We start from the raw sequence: 21724 nt of genomic DNA, 5'->3' as shown, positions 1-21724 counted from the left end.
TACAGCATTACAAAGATTTCCCTCTGCCCAAAATCCTGCTTTTCTACTATTCTTGCACGTCACCGTCATATTTTCTGAAAAATCTCTTTGCTCAGGACTTTGCTCCCAGGAAGCTGAGAAGCCTCACAGAAAAATGAAAACAATAATTACCTGATTCGCTTCTCCTGTGTTTTGCTGCTTTGGAATGTGTTGTTTACCCAACAGGTGGTTGTTTCATTGGTTTCATGTGAATTGTTTTTTACTTGATGGCCAATCAGTGCCAAGCTGTGTCGAGGCTCTGAAAAGAGTAATGAGTTTTCTTTAGTATCTTTCTAACCTTCTGTCTGTATCCTTTCTGTATTCTTTAGTATAGTTTAGTTTAGTATTCTTTAATATAGTATAGTATCTTAAAATAATAAATTAGCCTTCTAAGAGCATGGAGTCAGCCAGGCACATTTTCTTTTATTTGTTCTGAGTGACAAGTATGTACCTCTGGATTATGCACACTTGACAATTCTCTGCATCATCATATATGAGATTATGGATGTCCTTGCTGGTAAACTGACTGCAACAGTAATGGCAAAAAAGAAAGAACCTATGGCAGACATCCTTCTTCCAGGAGGCAGGAGGTTTGTGCTGGGAAGTAAAAGTCACATATCATTGAAAAATCCCATAATCATGGAATAAGATGAGTTGGAAGGGACCCTCATTGGGTCCAGTTTCTGGCCCTGCACAAGGCATCCCCAAGAGTCACACCATGTGCCTCAGAGCATCGGCCAAATGCTTCTTGCACTCTGCCAGGCTGATGCTGTGACCACTTCCCTGGGGAGCCTCTTCCAGTGCCCAACCACCCTCTGAATGAAGAAACTTTTTCTGATACCCAGCCTAAACCTCCCCTGACACAACTTCAGGCCATTCCCCAGCCAACAGCAAAACATGAGTAGTTCCATCTTAGATAAGAACAGGGTTTTTATTAGAATCTACTGGGGGAATAAAGGAGAACTACAAAAGATTTTGATTAAAGGAACATAAAACAGCAGGAGGCAACAGAAAAGCAGAATCTATCAGACAAGTAGCACTGCTATTAGCACCAGATCTGAGTTTCTTAGACAAATGAGGCTGGCCTCACTTCAAGGCATCAGGCTCTTGAGAGAACACAGTGTCCAGGAACATTGCTTTCAATACTTTACTAATGGGATGCTGTTTTAAAAAGCAAAAAACTGCGTTGTGGACCTGAACAAAAGGAGGCCAAATTTGTTTGGACTAGCTGGTTCCAAAAATTACTTTACAAGCACTTTTATTTCCTACTTTATAAAAACTCCTGGATCTACTTGAAGGTTTTCACAGCTAGGACTTTTTTATCCAAACTTCAACCTTAACGAGTTATTTATATCATAAAATATATATTTATCTTCAGAAAAAAAAAATTAAAAATAAATCAGAGGTATCATCTACCATAAAGGGAGGATCACTGTGCTCCTTGTAGAGCCTGAAGCCTAGGGGAGGTTGTTTCAGGGAGATCAGAGCACTTGGATTTAAAAGCAATATTCAGAGGGGAAATCAGATGAGTGAATCATCTGCCCCTGGAAAAGGATGCACCAGCATGGATAGGCCTATCACCATTTTTCAAGAAGAAGAAGAAGAAGAAACGTATCAGTAAGGTGGCAAATAGTAGTTCTCACAACAGTGTGGCAAACCACCTGTTGGAGGTACCCTTTAAACAGCTGGGCACTGGCTACAGTGGTGTCCCCAGTGTAGGCAGCTCCTTACTTTTAGTACATTTTAGTCAAGTGAAAATATTTTTTTATCTCAAGGTAAATATACCTTCTCACACTAACAGAACTTCTGTTTCCATCCTTTTATAGCTGTAAACCAGGGTAACATTTATTTAAAGACATAGGTATAGTATTTGATTGAAATTGTCTCTAAGGCTTTCACACAAGGGACCATAAAATGTCTTCAAGGATAGCAGGCTAGCTCGGTTCAAGCATATTAGTTTGGGATAAAAGAGACATGGCCTAATTTATACCTTCTACCTCCTGGGTGACATGGAGCAAATATTGCAAAAATACTTACACTAGAGTAATTAAAGGCATTCTGGCTTCCAGAGAAACATGATGATGTGTGTCTGGAAAATGAAAGTAAAGATTGTAATATCTTAGATGCCATCACAAACACTTTGCATAAATTTAATGCTACACAGCCTGGGCATTTGGAATTGCTCCCGCTTCACTGAGCCAAGCAAGCATTTGATTTCAGTTTTGCAACTAAAATGCCATGGTGCTGGCAAAGGCAGAGCAGAGCACAGGCCTCTTCAGGCAGCAGTAAGCCAACACCCCATCCTAATATTTTTGCTTTAAAAAAATTCCAAAAACTAGGAAAAAAGGTTCTTTTCAAACAGCTTATCTGTAAATAGTAGAAGAAGTAAAGACTTTGAAGATGTTGGTTCAACTGCCTTATATAACATTATATAAGACTGAAACTACCTTACATTAATACAGAGAAAGTATTTTTAGGCAGCATGATTCACTACACAACTATGACAACACACTTCAAACAACTGAAAATAAACCAATATTCCTATAAACTATTTCAAAAAAGAGCAGAATTCAGGCTTTCTCTAGCAGACATTGCAACTCAGCAGGGCCCAGGCTAGCTCACAGACAGCTCTCCCTGCCCTAAGACATGCCATAGGTGTCTGTATTTACTCTCTGTTCCTGCCTGCAGGTCTCAAAACCAATGCCAAAGTTCTTTAGCCTATTTGTGACTTGTACCTAAAAATCACACAGAAATACAATTTGCAGCATTCATGGCTCATCTTAAGTATAATTGCTTATTAGGAAGGAACTAACATGCTGCTTATTAGGAAGGAACATGCTTTTGTCTATTTGCATGAAAACAAAATAAGATAATATCAGTTAGGGATGCTAACTGTAGCTGACAGTGCAAAGGAACAAACCAAGATCCTTGTCTCCATAAATATGTAAAACCACAGAGGACAAAGATAAAGACAGTCTGATTTTTATCAGTGCAAGAGAGCACTTATTCTGCCAGAAATTCACATCTCCCCTCTGTGTCTAAGGAAATGACTCCTTTTGTTTGTTACACTGCATGCCTGGCACAGCAGCATGTGCTCCCCAGCCTCATGTTCTTGGAAAGAGTTTGCATGTGCATCAGAAGAGTGAGAGGAGCACGAGAGCAGCCACAGGGACAGGAAATGGCATTTAGTCCTGCCGAGCCACCACATGCCCCAGCAGAGCCATGGAGCCAAAGAAGCAACTCTGGGCTGGGCTTCCTCACAAAGCCTAGGGAGAAGCACAGCCAATTCCATCCCTTTGAAAAGAGCATGCCTTGCTTCCTTCTCTTCCCTTGTGACATTGATCAAGGAAAAAATCCTTGAGATCAGGTCATTTGCCAGTGTGATGCCATACCATAAAACTCCGGTATTTTGGATCTCTGTTGTCACATTTTGCCACTTTTCCTGGGATAAATGATAAAATTTAATTTCTATTGTGCTATATAAATAAAAATAGATTCTTTGGGGAAAGTTTTTATAAAAACAAAATAATCATTAGTTACAGTCAACCAAGTACCCATTTGCCCAAATTTAATATCCTAGTTAACTTAAAATTACATACCTGAACCTAAACTTGTACTTTTATATTCCCTTTGGAGTAATAAGGGATAGCTACATTTAAAAAGCAATTCAGCCTATCATAAAATAAGAGTTAAATCTGAATATTCCTCTGTAGGTGTGTATATCTCTCAAAAGGCAGTGTAGTTTAGGATGATTAACTTGGAATTGTATGTCTAATTTTTAGACTCTTACATTTTGGCAGATGGATCCCACCATGAGTATGCTAATCTAATGTATCTATGAAAGGCACTATTAAGACAACAACTTGGATGAAAAATAATTTAAAGAAGCTAATGATACTGCAGTTCCCATTACAGCAGTGTTTTTTCTCCTGCAATTATTAGGCCCATAATAATTTTTTCTTAGTGATACCTCTGGAAATGAAGTGCACATGCACCTGGGACCACCAGCTGAGCTGTACAGCCCATAAGCTTTTATGTGAAATGGCAGAAGCATCAGATACAACATCTTTACAGTACCCTTTCAGCATGCTTTTATGTCCTAAAGAGCCTATGATACAACATGAAAAAGAATGTGTGGCAGCATTGATGACAATGGCTTTTATCTTGCCTGCACTCAAGCATCTTGGTTTTAGACATTCATAAATAAATCTCAACAAATAAACTGTAGAAATAAAAATAAAAGCATGTAATATATTAAATTGTCTGTAAAACATTTCAGAACATTATCTCAAAACCTAGAAAAGAGTTGTAATCCAAATCCAACAGTTCTCAAGTTCTGTGTTTCTACTGAATGTAAATCTGAATTCAACATTATTCCTAATTCTAAATCTAAATAAAATTATTTCATAGTCCAAAAAAAATTAAAAGATTGCTGTATATCTTTGTAATCTTAAGAATTTCACTGCCATTATTTTGAAAGGAACTTTGAGAGAGGAGTAGAATGTAATTTTGCACTATTTAATAAGACCACAAAGACTAAAGAATATGGAAGCATTTGGTAGAGAGACATGATGTTGATTTCTATTGTATAGACCTGCAGTAGTGGCCCCAGATATAGAGATAAGGAACCAGAACTGTTTGATGCAAAAGACAGGAGATGATCACACTGGTATTCCTGAAGATCAGAGTCATGTACCTGGAATGTTAAAATATCCAAGACACATTATTTATACAGCACACCATGTGCAAGGGAAGTCCCAGCACTTGTCCTGACACCAGACACTGCTGACACAGCAATGAAAATGTGAAGGCAGCATCATCCAACAGATACATGAGGTCCTTGTCTCAGGGGAAAACTGAAAGATGTACTAAATCTTCCAACCTTCATGGAATAGCTCCTAGCTCCCTGGCAAGTCTGAAAAATTTGAACTTTGTAAGTATTACAAGCTAACTGTTAAAGCTAAATGTTCTCAAACTGGGGAACTGCAGGCCTCTTGCACCTAAGGGTATCAAAACCATTAGAGTCTCTCTCCCTGCACAGTCTCCCATCATGTGGCCCTAGCAGCAATTAGAGAAAAAAGTAGGGCAAGCTGACCTAAGACTGAAGAATTGGTAAATATCCGCTTTCAGGCAACTAAACTGAGCCTTTGGGCCCATGTCAATTTCAGACTAGGAAACTTTAAATGTCTCCATGTAGGTGTCTATAGATGTCTAAAATCCTATTACAGGCAATGAAGCCCAGAAAGCACTTCAGCTGATGGTGAAACAGACTTCTAGAGGATGAGTCAGCTGCCCACACGTGGGTTTGCAGAGGCATTTGGTATGTCTCTAGGCATGCTTGGTGTCATAGGGACCTCTGGGGGATGCTGCCCTTCTAGAGCAGCACCAGATGAGATTGCTGAGGACAGGGGAAGTGGCATTAATGTCCTGTCTTGTGAATGAATCCTATCCTTCATGATGGTCAGCTGAATTCCTCCTCACATCTCCACCAACTCTGAATTCTCTTCCACAGACACCACTGGGCACTAAATTTATCAGTCTAGATTGATCTGTCTTAATCTCAAAATGAATCCCATCTGTCAGAAACATTCAAGGAGAAACTGATACCACAGTTACATGGAGCCAGTTTTTTCCTTCAATGTAAAGACACATAAAAAACCATTGTGCATCATGGTAATGAATGAGAGCAATGTGATAGCTTGTAGGGCAAATGGTATCAAACAGGAGGAGGAAGGTGCTGTTGCCTCTCCACATACCATCTGCAAAATCTTTTGGAGCTCTGTTATCAACATTTTTAAAGAAGGTAGTGACAAGTGGGGAAGAATTTTGCAGAGAGCTATTTCTAGAGATCTGGTCACAGTCTAGAAAAAAATAATAAAAGGCATGGAAGATATTCTCATGCATTGCTGTCAGTTTCCACACCTGTTCACAGGGAAAGAAATTTCTGCCAGCAAAATTCTGTAAAGTATCAGGAAAATAGAGAGATGCCATGTTTAAGGACTGATAATTTCTGTTTTCCCTTAATAAAGAGAAGCTAGCACATAGAGGCAGGGAATTTCAAGCCTAGGCTTGCCTGACTTTTTCACAGAGATGCCCTAGGTTGATTCATTCTGCTGCTGAACAAGCAATTTTCTGCAGGGGGCTGGAGCAGAAGAGCAAATCACCCCCTGTAGCTGTGACACTTATGACACCATTTAGTGGTTCTAACACATCAAAGTGCAACCCTCAGAAATGTCCCCAGGCTCTGCATGAAACCTCAGAGGCCTTGGAGAATGCATTGAGAGGGAAGAGGCAAAATCTGCCTTTTAGGGGAGAGCACACTGTGTCAATTAGAGCAGAGCTTTGCTGAGGTGCATCTTGGTGGCAGGGCTTTCCTTTCATCTTTCACTAAATAGCCACTCTCCCCCAAAGCCATATAAGAAGTTGAACTAGTAGCTCATCTCAGTGTTTATCACCATAAATTGTTAATAAGACTGAAGGTTTCTTATAGGGGACCTGGGGAAATATTCCATTACTAAAAAAATTTCCATTCCATTGCAACAAAGTTAAAACAAACCTGTATCATTTAAGGAAGTTCTGTTAGTGTCAAAGCAAGATGCTCTAGAATGAAACCCAGTAATAAACTATCTCTGATTAAACAATATAATTTAGAGAAGGATGGTTCCCTCACAAGCTGAGGAATTATTTCCTATTTGTTCAGTGAAAGAAAGGTAACAAGGACCTGCTGGAATCTCGTCCATTTCCCACAACAGTGATTGCAAATTTGCTGCAAAATTTATGGGCATCTCTGAGGGAATCAGAGGGGATTTGGAAGGAAAACATTGTACATATAAAGTAATGTAATAATTATCAGTTTCAACTCAATATAATTACAAATGAGCTTCCACCAGCTACTAATTATCTTCTTGGTTACAGAGGCCATATTTTATTTAAATGAAGTGGAATGAAATGCTGGTGAAAGCTGTATAAGTAGGACTAACAAGAGAACACATTAGAGGGGATATATTTCCCTTTTAGGCTCTTGGATTAAGGGTTTTTTAAGTACTGAAAGAAGAAGTATAAAGAAATAAAGCATCCTCCTGAGCATCTGAAAGACCCCAGGTCTAGCTCAGACAGAAATTTACTTTCCCTGAATGTGTAACAAATGGCACAGTTTGCAAAATTAATTTGTGATAGAGCTAGTTGTTCTTGAAATCTTTCTGGAAAAAAACAACAACAACAAAAAAACCAACCAAACAAACAAAAAAACCCTCACAAAACAGAAAACCAGCCAAAACAACTTTTTGGCTGGGGACCTTGGGTCATATCCCTCTCACCTGTCTTTAGGCATCCATGGTAACCTTCAGCACTTTGCTCAGTCATGAAGGTAAATACACCTTTGTTGGCTGTATTGATGCCCAAGTTACATGGGAAGAAGAATTCACCCAACTTCACTTTAAGGAAATTACCAAGCATTCCATGAACTGAAGTCAGACCTTTCCCCCCCACAGGAATGTATAAACCCATCTCTGTCAAAACAATGTTATGCTATATTTAACTCTGAAAACTAATAAGCATTCATAATCCTGGTTATTGGAATAAAGTCTGAGGATGAAACAGAGCAAGACAAGTTAACCTGCAGTCTGTACTGAAAAACTGCCACCTAAATAGACAAGGCAAAAGGGTGATAACACTCTATCTGAAGTGATCCACAACTCTCACTTCTGTGTTGGAAAACAAAGTTCATGGAAATAGAGGGGAAGGAAAGAGGTGTGGTAGAAGGGAAGTCAGGGAAGGAAGAAGGTATACAAGGAAAGAAGTTGCAAGGATCACCATTTTTCCAATAGGTTGCAAAGTATATTGGGTTAATGTTGGCCATAGTGCATCAGATATAAATCCACAGTGAAATTGAAGCATTGAAAGACACAGACAGAAATACCAGAATAATCAAAGGCAATTAAAGTCTTGTAAAAATAGCATATCTTTTGACATTTAAATGTCAAAATTATTTTATGACAACAAGAGTAGCTGTCAAGTGCAAATGCACTGAGCTTCCCATTCACCTTTCAAGAAGCAATTTAATCCGTAGTTTTAATACTTTTCCCTTCATAGTCAAGAGGCCCATGCTTTGTTTATAGGGTTTGTAATTCATATTCAAAGTGTCATTCGAACCATGAAACATTCATTTAATAAATTGTGTTAATTATTAATCCTAGCAAGATGAATTTTCTTAGGATCAGGGCTGCAGTGGCTAAGCACTCATAGTCTTGCTGTGAGATATTTTCTACTCCAAGCAGACTTTCAGCTGAAGTCACAAAGCCCTGCCATGAAGTCCACTAGCAGAGGGCACTCTGGAGTCCAGCGTGGCAATAGCAGCCTGACAGGCATGAAAACCTTGTTGCATGTCTCACAGTGCAGGCATCACAGCTAAAAAACCCAGACACAAACACAGTATACAAACCTTCATATACGTACAGTCTTCTTATTATAACATAATGAATGTACTTTATCAGTATTTGCAGCTGGTTCAGCTTACTCAAAATTATCTGGCTCATTTCTTGTGCATCACACTGAATACATAAATGCATTATCCAGAGAAGTAGCAGAGTGATAAAACACCAGCATAATTCCTATGAAAACAAAAAAAGGAGAAGGCAATATTACTGTGCTGATGAAGATTCCAAGTTAAAGAGCATATATTTTTTGGAACGTTTCTTTCTTTCTTTTTTCTGAAAGAGGAATAGACATTTGGCTTTAACCCTCCACTATTATAGCCTGTTTTATTACACACATAAAATATTTTTTCAGTATTCAGATATCTGAACATTAAGCACCAGATGCCCAACACTCTATATTTATATAGGAAATCTGAATTTTTTTAGTATCGCAGATGAAATTCAGAAAAAATAAAAGCAGGATTGTTTTTGCAGTTACTCTAGATAGCAACCTTGAGCATGCCTCTTGTGTATGGACCATATTTCCATATGTGATTAAAATGATAGGTGTCTTGTGGTTTATAAAATCCAATCCTATTTACTTAGCTGTATTTTAATTAAATGTGCTTTGCAGACAAACTCTCTGTGGCACTTGTAGGAAGAATGCTATAAAACTAAAATGAATGACTTCATGTAATATTGGGTACGGATTGCAGAAATGCATTTTAATGTTTTGAAAGTATGCTCATAAAACTCCTCTTGGACAGGCTAAAAATTCAAATTTCCTGAGGAGAAGAAAGTTTTTTCATTATTTAGCCAGACTGACATACGATTAGTTGTTACAGTCTACCCAGAAAATTAAAAAACTCTTTTATGCCACTATTTCTTCTCTGAGTTTCAGGAATTTCTACCTCATAGCTGTTTTCATCAACCATAGCAGAGCAGGTTTTAATAAATGAGTCTCCTCTTCCTGCTCACAGATTTGCAATTGTGGTGGCCATGTCACAGGAACAAAGGACTTGGAGCACCGGGTGTTTGAATTCTGCCTATTTTTGAGCCATGTGTACATCTTACATCTGGAAACACAAACACCCTTAAATTATTAGATGACATCGGATAGGAGATATATAATTATCTGGAAGTATATTCTGTACTTTGTTCTTTTATTGTTCTTATGCCCATGACTGGAACATGCAGAGCCTCAATTTTGATGCCATTCAGATAATACCCCTTCCAACACAAAAACAAAAGATGGTCTCTGGCCATAGCAGTATATGATCTCAACAAGAGATTATAGAGAGATACAGGGTCATGCTTAGGTTATGCCAGAAGGAACGATGGGCAGTAAAGAAGTCACTTTAAAAATATACACTCACTTGGGAATGAAGTGGGCAATGGTCTCCAAAATGACCCTTCCTCTCTGGTGACTTTAAAAGGAATCTGGGAATTTGAGAGCCAGATATCCATCTTAAAGATGTCTAAAATAAATGAGGAGTCCCAAGGAGTCAGAATATTGCAAATTTTCTCTGACAATGACAAAGATAAGGCTTAAGGAAGGCTGTTTGGCAGAAAAGCGAGCCAAGGAGTGGTTTTGGGCCTATTTACATGGAGATGATTCAGTAAGATTGACACCACACTATGATACCTGGTCAGGCACTTCCCATTAATGCAATACTGCAATCAATGACTTTACAAAGTTTTTTTTTCTTTTAAATACATAATTCAATTTTGTCACCATCTTCTGCAGGAATAAAACAATGCTTTGTATATGATAGAAACTTCATCAAGTTTCAGGAGCAAAATGTACAGCTACTGCTGCAAGTACTTCACTTTGTGAGTCAACTCTCATGACTCATTGCAAACCCTCTATTATACTGCAGCTGGGAGCAGTGAACATAAGGTTCATGCTCTTTCTGGTGGCCTCTTTCCTTTCTAAACACAGTTTTCTGTGATCCTGTATATGTCTGTAGTATGTCAACCGCACAGTGAACTAAGCCCATTGTTGACCCAGGTCACTTGTCCCCCTGAATATTTGTTGCAAGTGCAGTCAAAGATTGTATTATGGTCTGATAATAGTTCATGCTCATACAATGTAAAATGATTAGGCACGGTGGGACTGATGAAAATCCAGCAAAATACACCATCATCGTAAATTTGCCTCTTTCTAAGCTGCTTGGGTGCTTTGAGCCTCAGCTGCAGCTGCGACAGTAGCCCACAGGACAAACAGAAAATGTGTGGATCAGACAGCAGCTCGTTTATGCCTATTTTCATCTCTCCAGTATAGTTAAGTACACATTCTTTTGCTGGTTATCTGCTTTTATCACAGATCTTCACATGCAGAATAGGGACCATACCAGCCTCTTTGTCACCTTCCTTTTCTATCTGGGATTACGAAAAAAGAGAAACAAATTTGCACACAAATGCTTCAGTGGGTGTTGAGAAACACCTTCAGTGATTTTTTGTGTGTTTTTAGAAGTTTCAACTCCTCCTGTTAGTTTCATTATTAAAGCAGCAAAATACTTAAGTTGAAGAAGGAAACTGTGTTCTGTGTTGTGCACCTAAGTGTAAGCTCTTCACTATTACACTTGTGATGAACATTGTAGTCTAACAATTGAAATTACCCATTTGCTGCACTTTAAATTTCCACACTACATCCAAATAGTGCAGTATGGGACAGTGGAAAGTCATGAGGGAAATGGTATAGCTGTTGAAGAGCCATACATTTAAAAATAGCAGACCACATGCTACAAATGGCAGGAGAGGTGAATATTTCTTAGCACACATTTTTAACATGTTCAGATCATTGTGCATGCACTGCTTGAGTTGCCTGCTTGCTCTTTGTCAGATTTTAAAACTGAAAGTATTTTTGCTTGTTGCATCACACTGTCTTATAAAGAAAGCAGTGAATTTTGACAGTATTAAATTTTGTGGCTTAAGGGGATAAACAGAAGATGAATGTCCAGCCAAAAGGGAGAGACGGGAAGAGCTCTGCCTGTTTTCCATTGATGAGCAAGGGGTTGCTGGCCAGAAGAAGGCAGCCTTTGAAGGATAAGCTTCTGCTCTACTAACAGCATTCTTCTCTCAATAAATAGGCCAGTATTTAATTGTCAAGGATAATGAAGAATACAAATTTAATCTTTCATTATCTTGTTCTGCACATTCTAGTTAATTTTGCACTTGGATGGGTTTCAAAGGACTTTGAATAGACGAATCTTCTGCAGTTGTCTTTTGTGATGTTGCATTACCAGTGCTCTTTCCAGGAAAAACATAGCATCCCACCGAGTCACAAGAAATGCTCAATGCAAGAATAAAAATGTTCTGTTTTAGAAAAGTACTCTCATAACAGATTGAAAATGGCACAATATTGATGAGCTATATGAAGGCCCTTGCTTATATGCTCAGCTGACAGAAACTGTGGCTTTTTTAATGAATAGAGCTGGACAGAACAGGAAATCAGAGTCTGTTCTGTGATGACATTCTTTAGCTACTGATCATGAATTAAGGTTCATTTTCAGATATCCAATAATAAATAGCTAAACATTCCTGACTCCTGATATTTTCAGATACTAGAGCAATAAAATTCTGCAATATGCTGCAATGTCAACATAACAAAATTGTTTCCATCTCCTTGGTTTCTTTTACCATTGAACTTTGAAGAAGAGCTAGCTACAGCATGTGACATGTAACATCTCTATTGCTTAAGGTTGGTATGTCATTAATGATTATTACATTCAAAAAAGCTTGGTACCAGTCCCTGACACATATAAAGAAATAGTGGCCTATAAAGCTCAATATTATAGTGTGGGATTTTTCCTGGTTTTTTATCAGTTTTCTGTAACTTAATACAATTGTATGGTACTTAATGAATGGGGGATATTTGAGGCAAATAGTTTTATCAGTTCAGTTCTTTCTGGTGTGTCATTTAGGGACAGGAATCATAATTGGTCTGCCTGGTGTCTGGATGCTCTTGCTGTGATTTGATGCCTCCACAGCTGAGCTCTCACCATCAGTGCTGATGGTTGGCACCATTGGTGGAGAGGAGCCTCATGCAGAAACAGCTGGACAATGGTGCAGGACGTAGTGTCAACTCAGTCATCCCTGAGGGCAGGAAAGGATAGGGAAAGGGACAAAAAGGACGTTTTGGATGGAATAATGGAAAGGTCAGGAGCAATAAACTGGCAGGGGATCTAGAACAGAAAAAATACAAAGTACTTACCTACTTCCCACTGCAAGGAGTATGTACAGAAAGCTTCCTCCCCTCTGTTTCCTTCCCCTTCCAAAACAAATCTTAGCCACCATTTGCCTCCATTTGTCTGTGCTCAGCTGCCAGGCCAGACTCCAGCTGAGCACTGTATATCCTGCAGCGTTGGTGAGACTGAGCAACTTCAGACGTGCTGCCTCTCCCCTTCTCAGCAGAGCAAGTGACACTGTCTATCCATCATCCACACTCCCCAGCTGTGACTTAGTCTGCCCCCATTGCACACTCTCTTACAATCAATCTGCTGGGTACTGTATGCCCTTATTGTAGTTACAGCACTGAGTATGTTTCATATATCCACACTGTTTATTTCATCTTCTGTTCCTATAAAAAATATATATCTCCTTAATTCAATGTAGGCAAAGTCACTCAATTTCTCTCAGTTCTTCGGCTTCAATTTTGTTGCTGGCATTTATCTTGTCATGTTCTAGTAGCAAAACACATTTACTAGCTGCAGTTGCGAGAATTATAAATGGGTTTCTTGCTTTGCTTAATTTCATCAAATCAGGAGGCTTGGTGGTACTTTCATAACAGGAATTTGCAGGGATACAACAGTGAAATAACTCCTGCATCAGTTTGTTCATATCAGGGCAGAAGTTTTTCTGTGTGAGAAAATCTCAGGGGAAATTAGGAGGAATACAGAGCAGACAGACAGTGAAAAAATAGGCATATAACTTACTGATTCCCAGGCACTCTGCTGAAATACTAGCTACTTCTTTTTGCACCAGAGGGAACTGTGCTGAGAAATACCTTCATAAGCCCATTGTTTCACTCACTGATTTCACAAAACAGAAGGAAAAATTACATTTGGTGCCTGATTCTTCAAACTGTTATGCAGATGCTTAATTACAGGTGATTGCAAGAGCCCTGGTGAATCAAGCTCACATGCCTGTTAAATCCTTCAGTATTAAGACCACAGATACATAATGCTATATTCTTTAATTATGCCACTAGAAGTGGAGGTCAGTCTATCAATTAAATTAACACAATCAAAATGTTATAATCAGTATTACATTATTTAATCAATAAGAATAAAAAGTATATATTTTTAAACATAAGAGATCATATGCTACAAAAAGCTTGCATGTTTGTTTCTTGTAGAGGCAACTTAAGATATCCAAAATCCATAAGAGATAGAGCAAGGACACAAGAATCAAAGTAGGACACAAGAATCAAAGAAGGACTTTGCTGTTTTTTCAAAGTAAAAATCAATTGTCGGATACAGCTGTGAGGACCACAAGATCACAAAATATATTTGAGTTAGATGCCAGGCAGCTATAAAAGCTTTTCTGAATTCATGGACATCCCAGGGCTTCTTACAACAGTCTGTTTAGAGTTTTTTTCCTTTTCTCAGCACCAAAATAAGCCTGACAAAACCAAAAGGGCTGTAATGTCATCCCTGCTAGTCCTGCAGCATAATGATCTAAGACTGAATAGATTAGCTTAAATTGAAACATTTTTTGGCATCATAACAGAGCCATTATGGGATATTTGGTTACCATAGAAATGCAAGTAAGGAAAGAAGCACTGTCACTAAATCATGAAACATGAAATAGATTAATACAGACATCAGAAACAAAGCCTCATATATTATTATATTAAAGGACTCATCTCACTGACACACCACTGTGTCTGGCATGCAAACTCTCAATTTACTGATTGTACAAATATAAGAAACAGTCTGTCCCTAGATGTCACTCAAATGATAAAAAAACTCTTTGTTCAATTTTTGGAAACAAAAATGTTTTAAGAAATTGCTGCTATATATTTGTTGCTCACCCATTTTAAACAAATATTTTAAAACAAGAAAATAGTATTTCCTAAATGTAACTTTTAACAAAGAGGGCAGCACCACAACATTTACAGCAACACTTAGTCAGAATCTGTAATTGCTAGAAAGAGCTGTTTTTCTAGCACATCTCTTTTCTGAGTTTTAAGGTTAAATACCATTATGTTGTTAATATTTTTTCCCCAAGGTAAATAAGAATTTCTTTGCCTTTATCAAACAGCTTTGTCAACAACTATAAAAACAAGTTTCTACTCTGCTAGAGCACATTGGAAAAGCTCAGTCTCTACAGCCACGATCCAAAAGGTGAAACCCTGTATGCAGATCTCTGCAGTGAGGCAGGGGTGTGTGTACTTGTATTGTCTTTTTCCCTTACACAAAATTTCGCATCAGCACCGACATGAGAAAATTTAAAACTCCGAATCTTCAACAAAATTGCGCATGTACAAACCTGTCCCTTTCAACTTTAATAATGTCTGCTATTCTCAGCCTACCCTTCTCATTCCTCATTCTTCGTTCTCTTCCCCATTTTTCCTCTTGATATCCCTTGCACACTGACTTGCCTGCTTTGACAAAGAGGTGAGCCAGTACAAACTAAAAACCTGCTTGTAACCTCTGCTCCAATAATTTCAACCATATTTGCTTGGAATTAAGTTCTTCATTACTGGATATTTGCCAATTAGGGAACAGAGTGTCCTGTTAGCTAAAGTTTATTACAGCAACATGAAATACAGCTGTCATGATTTGAGAAAGAGAATAAAGAATGAGGAAGGATGCAATCTAATAACGTTGGTATTTACCTAAGCCCTAACAATCTGACACCTAACACACAGATTGGAGTTCTACACATTGGAGGACAGGGGACATCCAAAGATAAGGTTGTGAGGCACAGACCATTTATTTCATACAGGACTGCTCTTTGAAGGGGATTGACAGCTTTACCATGCCACTCAGGAAGAGGGTCTGGGTTTGAGCTGTTGCTTTTGCAGAACAAGAGAATTTATAAATTATTTGTTTCTGTATTGTAGTCACACTTCAGCCACTAAGAGAAGTTAACAGCAATATGTTAATACTCTCTGTTTCTGATTCTATTATTTCATAGTTATAAGAACAATTAAGGGAAAAATTACTCTCCAGTAAAGCTGTTAATTATACTCTCAACTTCCGCCCTACTCCTGAAACATGACAACTAGTGAAATTAACACCTTGCAGCCAAAAAGGAATTAAAAAACTCCAACCTATCACCACCCAAAAAAACCCCAACATTCCCCATCCCAGCTCCAAACCCCCCTCAAATGCAGACTAACTCCTTTTTTCCCAATAAGAGTCTTACAGAACAGGAGCTATCATCAAGCAACTGAAATAAGAATATACCATATGTGTCTGAATAGCTGACACATTTAGAGAGACCAGAAAGGTTGAATTTATTGATCTTCTCTTGTCTGTGTATGTCAATGTCAAAAGAAGGGGAGAATACGACATGTATTGAGTCCAGTTGGATTGGTGTTCATTTTCTTTATAGCCCTCCATTTTGGATTTAGATTGTGACTGAAGCAGTCAATGAGACACCAATGTTTTGGCTATTGCTGACAAGTGCTTGTCCAGCATCAGGGTTTTATTTTTCCCCTCTGCCCCAGCAAGGAGGTTGGGGAGAACACAACACTCTGGGAGTAGACACAGCTGAGCCAGCTGACCACTGAGCAAAGGGATATTCCATGCTTTTTGAGGCTATGCTCAGAAATGAAAGCTCAGGAGAAGGAGGACGATGCAGGGACCATTGTGATCATGTAGTTGTCTTTCCAAGCAGGCATTCCATTGCTGAGGCAGCATCTTCAGGGAAGTGGCCAATGGGATTTCATCTCTCTGCCTATGGGACATTGTAGATGAATGCCCTATTTTGCTGTGCTTGCATGGCTTTGCTTCACCTATTAAATGCCTTTATCTTGAAGAATAAATGCCTTTATTCTTCCTTTTGCTCTTGTGAGACTCTCTCCCATCCTGCTGGGGCAGGAATGAGTGAGTGGGTGGGGCCAGGACTTACCCACCACAAGAATACAGAAGAGAAGGACAAAACTGAGGCTCCGAGATGAAATTTTTTTGTATTTTCTGATGAAAGTAGGCAAATCCCAAGGCTGAAAAGGGCATGTGAGAGTTCACATTAAAAACAGGCTGTTCCATGAGTACTATCAAAGGTGACTTCCACCACATTTTTTCTGTATGGATAGCAACTGAGATGAGACCAGACTTCTCCTATGAAACAGGATTTAGAAACTATGTAATTTTCCATTTTAGAAGTCCTAGAAGTATTTCTGTATTTTGTAAAAGATATCCTGAATTATTGATGAAATATTCTTTTGGCAATGTTCTTGATGGCTTTTTTAATACTGTTAAAAACCTCTCTGTGGTCAGATTTTTCTTCAGCAAATTAAAGAAAGAAGTTGGCTCATAGTTCACCTAATAAATATACATAAAACTTCTCTTCATGTCTATAAAATCGAATTGTGGTGAAAGCTCATATTTTGAAACATTCAGTTTTTCTCTCTATTGATCCAAAAAAATCCTTTACAAATTGACTGTCATTCTACTCTGATATCCTTAGGTGATGACTTATAAGTAATTCTGGTCAGTTGGGTATTAGAAGAACTACTGTATTAGCTGCTTTTGAAAATATTTGTGCACAAAAGACATTTGTAACCTGCACATCCCAATTACTACACCAAAGCAAGAATTGCAAGGCAAGGAATTACTGCAAAGTGCTACAGGGCGCAAAGATGTGCCTGTCTCTGTGGGCAGAGGCAGCCCCATATGGGCATTCCATAGAATCACAAAATCAAAGTGAGTCAGAAGGGACCTTAAAGATCATTTAGTTCCAAATTCCCCACCATTGGCAGGTATGCTACCCATCAGGTCAGGGCCCCATCCAAACAGGCTTTGAATACCTTCAAGTATATGGAATTCCCAACTTTGGACAACCTGTTCCAGTGGCTCAACACCCTCACAGTAAAGAACATCTTCCTAACATCTGAACTAAACCTGACACCTAATTCCTCTGAGACCCCATGCTCCCTCGCTTGGGTCCTGGGGATGGCAAAGGAGACCAGAACAGGGCAGAAGAAAGGACCAGAGACTTGAAACAGAAGTGATTTGAAATCTTAAAAAAGCAAATCCAAGATCTGGGATCATATTTTTTCTAGATGGAGCAACTGTGTTTACATTGCAGGCCACTCCTTCATGGATATGTATGGATAAATATGAGCCATGGATACATGCAACTTTCTGCTCTCCCTGCACATAGCTCAAAGTGCTTTCAAATCAGCTTTCAAAGCACTCTGTGACAGTAAATAAACTTTTCAGACCCTCTGCCATTTGGAATGCAAGTATAGCTTACTCTGAGGTAGGGTACCTTAATGTACCTACCTAATATACCTTACTCAGCCTAATATACCTTACTCAGCTGCATTTAGGCTACAAGGGCAGCATGGAGATCCCAAAGTTGCAGGAGTACACACCCACCTTTAGCCTTTCACAGCACTGTGCTCTAGCACAGCAGCAGGGGAGGGGAGATGCTACTTCTGTAATTTCACAGTTACTTATTTTAAACCACACTGATAATAGCTCAATGGAAAGTAAAAAATGTAGTAAGAACCTTCTTGACTTCAACAGAAATGGTAATCAGCAGCTTCCCACAGCTTAAAACTTCCATTCCTGCTGTCCCCAGATCAGCTGCTTCTGCTCAGTTTCTTTGAGGAGCTGACTACATTGCAGCAGTAAATTTCACCAGCTGGATGGGGGAAAAAATGGAGAATTCTTTCCACACAAAAATTACAATTGAGCACAATTGTGCAGAGAGGCAAGGCAGAAGGGAACAGTACAAACACCCATTTTCATATTTCCATGCGCCTAAATATATCATAGCTTCCCTACAAAAGCCTCTCATGAGGAGCTTCTGTTTATTACAGCAGCAAACGGCGCAGTAAAAAATACTGGCTGTAGGCTGCCATCTGCCGGGTTTTGTGATGAAAGGTCACTTGCCAGCAGATTTTGGCAGATTCTGCCTTAACACTGCAAACAGCATACCAAATCCTGACCCACGGAAGGCTGGGAGCATCCCATTCCCATCAGTGGCACCCAATGAAGTTTCTGGAAGCCAGTGGGTTTTCTGAACCTGACTTACAGCTCCCCAGAACACTTTAAAAGGACACTGCTTAGCACAGATATTGTTTCTGTACTGACACTAATTTTAAATTAATATATTTTGATGCTCTCAGGTTATGAATATTTCAGCCACACAAATACACAAAGACACACACACACACAAAATCCTCTTTGAAGCCATGCTAATATGCAAATTCTAGTTTTTGTGTAACTTCATATTGTGTACAACCTGTACATTGCTTTCTTGCAGTATGATTATAGTTTTATTTTCACCAGTTTACATGCCCTAAAGGTTCTACATCTGTTTTCCTGAGCTCTAAACATTATTTAATGACATATTACAGCTCAGAACACAAACATTTTATTGAGTTCAATGGCAGCGTGTAAGTTAAATGAACCTGTGCTGATGAAGAGATATTGGGTCTTTTATTTAGCTGACATTTATGCAAACATGAGAGAGACAAGCACTCGTAAAATATTCTAGAAATAAAAGCCAGGCTTGTGTGAATCAGTACTATTTTTGCCTGACTTCACTAGGTTCAAGATTTCAATATATCAATTTCAAGATATCAATATATCACCAATATATCCTGGTGCTGGCTCACAAATTCCTCAGCCTGCAATGAGCTCTGCATATTCTCCACAGTGAGTTCAGACTGAGGATAGTGCCACTAGTTTAGCAGTGAAAAGCAGGGGACATGGAACTCTCTCCATGTTGACCATATTCTCAAAAAAATTCTCGAGTATCATTCCAGTTGTAGTGTGTACCTCCATCTTGTGGCTGTTACTTTTCAGAGACAGTCTTATCAATACTTTAAATTTTCATCTGAATTGTTCACCAGCTTTATAAAAAGTCTCATGAGCCCCTGTTGCAAGCCATGTTAAACTTTCTTTGTTCCAAAAGATGCAGAGCAGAGTAACTGACTATCAAATGAGCCAATAACACTGTTGAATTTTGCAATAAGTGAACCTCACAATCATGATGCTGTAATCAAGAGGATATTTGTCAAATTAACAGAACTTATGCTAACTTACTTTTGTGTTCTCTACAGCTCTTTGCAGAGTGGATATAACTCTTTATCATGTGAAAGGGTCTTCCCTTGTTTTCTGGCTTGAGTGTTCTAATGGATCTCAGTGGCAAGTATAGAAGTCAGCGGTATTACTATGTATGGTACCTTAATGTACCTTTGCATATATGTATATGCATTTGTAAGTAGGTCTTTGCATTTGCCTCCACATATTTTGCAATTTCTCAGAAAAAGAGAATAGAGTTTCAAGTGGAGTTTTTGGAAGCCAACAGCATTGTGAAATTTCCTGTGGCTTTCAGCATACACCAAATAAGAGTCTTCAAGGACTTATGCAATCTCTGCTGGAGCCAACTTGTTAGTTCTACTGTCTCTTCTTAAATACACAAATCAATTAAAACATGATTCTTCTCAATTGCTTGAGCTGACAGGAGCCTCCTGAAGTTCAGCCAAAAGGTAAATCCAGAGTCCTGCTTGTGGGATGGGATAAGCTCAAGTGTCAGGCAGACTAGAGATCAGCTTTGAAGGAAATGACTCCATGATTCAGCTGGAAGGTTGGAACATGACCCACCAATCCATCTTTGCACCACACCAAGGCATCCTGACTATATTAAAAGAAGTTAATCCAGCAGGGTAAGGGAAGAGATTATATTCAGCACTTGTGAGACAACATCTGAAATGCTGTGTCCAGTTTTGGACTCCCCAATAGAAGACACTGACAAGCAGGTAAAAGTGCAAGAGGCCACCAGGCAGCTTTGTGGCTGGATACCACGATGTAGAAGGAGGTCAGGTCTGAGAATGTTCAGCCAGCAGAAGGGAGGACTATATAATAATAATACAATATCAATATATATATAACAATACCATATATATATATATATATATATATATATATATATATATAAAACAATACCAGATAAGAAGGTGTAGATAAAGCAGCATCAGATTTTTCTAATAGGTGCATGGTTATCTATGAAGAGACACCGAGCAGAAATTGGAACACAGGAAAATGTGAATAGCTATAAAAAAAGATTTTCACTATGAGAGTGCTCAAATACTAGAAGAAGTTATCTCAGGAGGCTGTGGGATCTCTATCCATAGAAATACTTAAAAGATATCTGCATGTGGCTCTAAGCAAATCCTGACGCTGGCTTTGAGCAGGGGAGTTGGATGAAACACATCCAGAAGGTGCCTTCTGGCCTGTCAGATTCTCTTCTTTACCTTCAGAAGAATTTTCTTGTTCACACGGCAGTAATAACATGATGCAGGATTCTCTCCTGGCTCTCAGGCACTTCAGCAGCTGAGGAAGAAACAGCCCATGACACTGTAACAGAATATTCACTCGAAGCTGTCCAAGGCATCAGCTCTGCGTGCACGCAATGAGACAATCCCTACCAAAGCTCCATTATAAAAGGTTTGTTTCCCCTGTGTGTGTTGGGGAAACAGCTCCCTTTCTGCTATTTAAATGCTGGGGTTTGACATCATCTGTAAATGAGTTTGCCAGCCTAACAGCACAACAACAATGAGCTGTCACATTAGCAGATAGGATGAACAGCTAGTTACTTTCCAGGTAGTGGAAAGCAATTAAGAAACTCCCATGTCACTCCAGTTGGTATGGTCTATTGCTAATCAGATGCAAATCTCACCTTAAATAAATAAGCAGAAAGGTTATTTCTAAGTAGAACATCCCATTTATAACCCTAGAGGAGTGTTTTATAAAAAACAGTAGGTCTCACTGAGTCTGATCTGCACTGAATTAGGCTGTCCTAAAGTGCCATCTCCTTTTCCTGGCCCATAAACACATTGGAAAGAGAATTTTAGGCAGCCTACTGAATTATTTCCTTCCAAACGGAACGACAGGAGAATTTGAGGGGCATTGTGAAGACTTTTATGCTTAAGAAACAAGGCTGCAAATTATAGTTTCCAGTATTGCTGTCAGGTTAAACAAAAATCCATCCTCAGACACACAGCAGTATTGGATGCAAAAAAATGTACCAAGGTAAGACTAATTTTGATTTGAAAGTAGTTCCTATAGTCAAATAGCTAGGGTTTTTTTTGGTTTTTTTGA

This window comes from Zonotrichia albicollis, chromosome 2 (assembly GCF_047830755.1).
Source record: "Zonotrichia albicollis isolate bZonAlb1 chromosome 2, bZonAlb1.hap1, whole genome shotgun sequence".
Lineage (NCBI taxonomy): Eukaryota > Metazoa > Chordata > Aves > Passeriformes > Passerellidae > Zonotrichia > Zonotrichia albicollis.
The sequence above is the reverse complement of the archived record's forward strand: the minus strand, read 5'-3'. Positions refer to the sequence as shown.